Here is a 3,996-nt window from a genome sequence, read left to right as displayed (position 1 = left end):
TGTTACCCAGGCTGGTCTCCAACTCCTGAGCTCAAGCAATGCATCCATCTTGGCCTCCCAAAGTTCTGAGATTACAGGCATGTGCCACAGCACCTGGCCCATTAATTTTTCCAGTGCTTCTAAGCTATGTGGTTTGTCTGTGAGTTTTTTCAAATTGTCACAAATCTCCAAAAATTTTCAATATACTTACTGAAAAAAATCATATGTGAGTGAATCCATGGAGTTCAAATCGTGTTGTTCTTAGCAACTGTATTCCATCTTGGCTAGGTAAAGGAAAAGGAGTTTGGGGCTTCTGGGTGAGTGGTAGATGGGCAGGCAAGTTATGGGAAAGTGACCAGGAAAATATGGAACAAAGTGGTTTAGTAAGGTTTGTTATGTGGATTTAAACTGTCTTCTCCATTAGTAGAGTTGTACCTTTACAGATAGAAAAGATTTGTTATGTAGATTTAAACTGATGTCTTCTCCATTAGTAAGAGTTGTACCTTTACAGATGTGAATTTATTTACAAAAGGAAAACTTGTATCCTGTTTTACAGCATTCCCTAGTCTGATGATTTTCAATTGTTAGCTCAAAATAATCCACATGCTAAAGATAGTTTGAGGTGGCATATACTGGTACCCTTCAAGGGTGAGCGATTAATTCTGCATAGGAGGAGCCAGAAGGTTTCCCCTTCCCTGGGAGATAGAAGGATAAGACAGGGCTGGGCCCTACACATAAGCATCTATTCATGATTCAGTGAGCCCTTCAGACGTTTGAGGTTTATTTTATTTTATTATTTTTTTTTGAGATGGAGTCTCACTCTAATTCCCAGGCTGGAATGCAGTGGTGTGATCTCAGTTCACCGAAACCTCCACCTCCTGGGTTCAAGTGGTTCTTCTACCTCAGCCTCCCAAGCAAGGGGTTTACAGGCACCTGCCACCAGCCCTGGCTATTATTATTATTATTTGTATTTTTAGTAGAGGCTTTTTAATTTTTATTAGAGACTTCATATTTTTAGTAGAGATGAGGTTCTTGAATAATGTTCCTTTAAGGCTTCCAACTCACATGTCATGTTAGAATGAATAGTTAAGTGCCTGCCCTCAGGAGACCTAAATCATGTAGGTTTGAAACATCTGTAAGGGGTCCTTTTTTTTTTTTTTTTTCTGGTTGTATTCAATTCAGTAGCTTCTGTATCTTTCTGAAATAATCTCTACCTTCCTCCTTAATCATTTTGCTCCTCGGTGTAACTCCTTCCCCCACATCTCCCTATCTTAATGCACAACATGCTTATTTTTGTCTTTAGCCTTTTCTGTTATAGAACCAAACTGGGGTCTGCTTACCTGGTGCAATAAAACCAGATACTTACACCAAGGATTGCACCAATAGAAAGAAAGGCATTGGTTGCAGGACACTACGCAGGGAGGACCAGGCAGCTAAACACTCAAGTCCTGGCCTCCCTGATGTCTTGCAGGCAAGGGTATTAGCGGCAGAATGTATCAGAGTTACATGGCATGAAAATATGTTAGCAGCTGCGAATCTGTACAGGTCTGCAGCAACCTCAATTTTTGCCTCCTCAGAAGAAAGAATCTGACTGAGGGGCATAAGGCAGAGTAAGAGACCGAGGCAAATTTTAGAACAGGAGTAAAAGTTTATTAAAAAGCTTTACAGCAGGAACAAAATAAAGTAAAGCCCACTTGGAAGGGGGCCAAGCAGGCAACTTGAGAGATCAAGTGCGTGGTTTTGACCTTGACTTAGGGTTTTATATGTTGGCAGGCTTCCAGCGTCCCTTCTCCCCTGAATCTTCCCTTGGGGTGGGCTGTCTGCATGTACAGTGGCCTGCTAGTGCTTGGGAGGGGCTGCATGCATGGTATGTTTACTGGAGTAGTACGCATGCTCCCTTGAGGCATTCTTCCCTTACCAGGGAGTGTTCCTATAAGGTTATAAACCAGTTAAATGCTGTCATTTCTCCTCTTAGTGCCCATGCATGAGCCCACTTGCCCAACTCCTGAGATCTTAGTTTCAGGTTTTTCTATTTATTGGGAGACTGTTTTTCCCTGGCACAGGCTGTTACCAATGATTATTTTAGAGAGACAGCTTAACAACCGCCTATCACCTGATGGTTGCCTGACATTCCTGGTGGGGAAGGAGGCCCTTTCCTGCCCCGCTCGTGTCTGACTAACTATTGTAACATGGGTTTTTAAAGGCAGGGGTGAGGCAGTGTGCAGTGGCTCACACCTGTAATCCCAGCACTTTGAGAGGCTGAGGCAGGAAGATCACTTGAACCTAGGAGTTCATGAACAGCCTGGGCAACAACGTGAGACCCCAACTCTACAAGAAATAAAAAAATTAGCCAAATATGGTGGCATATGCCTGTACTCTCAGCCACTCAGAAGGCTGAGGTGAGAGGATCCCTTGAATCCAGGAGGTCGAGGCTGCACTGAGCCATGATTATGCCACTGCACTCCAGCCTGGACAACACGGCAAGACCCTGTCTCAAAAAACAGGAAACAAAAAAAGGCAGGGGTAAATTTCAGAAAAGCAGAAGCTACAAGGAACATTGGAAATCAGTGCATGGAGGTTCCGCATTTTTTTTTGAGATGGAGTCTTGCTCGGTTGCCCAGGCTGGAGTGCAGTGGTGTGATCTTGGCTCACTGCAAGCTCTGCCTCCCAGGATCATGCCATTCTCCTGCCTCAGCCTCCCGAGTAGCTAGGACTATAGGCACCCACCACCACGCCTGGCTAATTTTTTTTTTTGTATTTTTTGTAGAGATGGGGTTTCACCGTGTTAGCCAGGATGGTCTTGATCTGACCTCGTGATCCGCCCACATTGCCTCCCAAAGGGCTGGGATTACAGCTGTGAGCCACCGTGCCCGGCCTCCACATTGGTTTTGATCTAAAAGGGTGGGATATCTTGAATCAGGGGCTTACAGGTTATAGGTAGATTCAAAGATTTTTCTGGCCAGGTGTGGGTCATGCTTGTAATCCCAGTGCTTTGGGAGGCCAAGGAGAGAGGATCCCTTAAGGCCAAGAGTTTGAGACCAGCCTGGGAAACATAACAAGACTCTGTATCTACACACACAAAATTTTTTTAAATTAGAGGCTGAGGCAGGAGAATTGCTTGAGCCTGGGTGGTTGAGCTGCAGTGAGCTACGATTGCAACTGCATTCTGGCCTAGGTAACAGAGCAAAAGCCTGTCTCAGACAAAAACAAAAAACCCCCAAATTTGCAATTAGTTAAGGAAGAGAATCTTTGTTTAAAAATTTGGGGTCCAGTAGAAAAATGTTAACTGCCTAGGAGGTGTTACTTTCTCCAAGCTTCTCAGGAAGAAACTTAGAACAAAGAATGATGGTTATAAAGTTCAGTCATTTTCCTGTCCTCTGAGGTCTATGCCAGCAGATTCATTTGGTGGGGTTCCGAGTTTCTGAGAGACAACTCAGAGACATATGTTAAGAGGTCATCTTTAGTTTCTATGAGGAAAGCAAACCTATTCAGAACGCTTAACTTCCTTGGCTATTGTCTTAGGCTGCTATTACCTTCTTGCTTTTCAAGTTGCTACTTATTTCTCAGAGCCAGCTAGGTGCCTGGAATTTTCCTTGAAGAAACTCAGGATTTTGCTTTATTTCCATGCTTGGAAGTCCACAAGCCCCTAAAAAGGGGGTCTTTGCATCATCTCATTTCTACACAGTCAGCAAATACTTCTTATTTTGTTTACTCTTCTGTGGTTCAAACCTCTAAGAGGCTTCCATGATCACTGCCGCTCCAAGCACTCACACACTTTATTCTTTAATTCTGTATTCCTGTAGACTCTTATTTGCTCCAATTCAGTTGTGTAACTGTCATGTATGCTGGAACTATGTGTCTGACCATCCCTATTTTCACTGGACATTGTGGGGGTTGTGACTGAGTAACTTTATATTGGATTTTCTCACAGAGTATCCAATAGATGACTGTTACATGGAAACAATGAATTTAGGATAAGAGATGTTAGTCCTAAGTCCTATGTTAAACCATTTATTC

Source organism: Gorilla gorilla, chromosome 5 (genome assembly GCF_029281585.2).
Source record: "Gorilla gorilla gorilla isolate KB3781 chromosome 5, NHGRI_mGorGor1-v2.1_pri, whole genome shotgun sequence".
Taxonomy (NCBI): Eukaryota; Metazoa; Chordata; class Mammalia; order Primates; family Hominidae; genus Gorilla; species Gorilla gorilla.
This window is presented reverse-complemented; position numbering follows the sequence as displayed.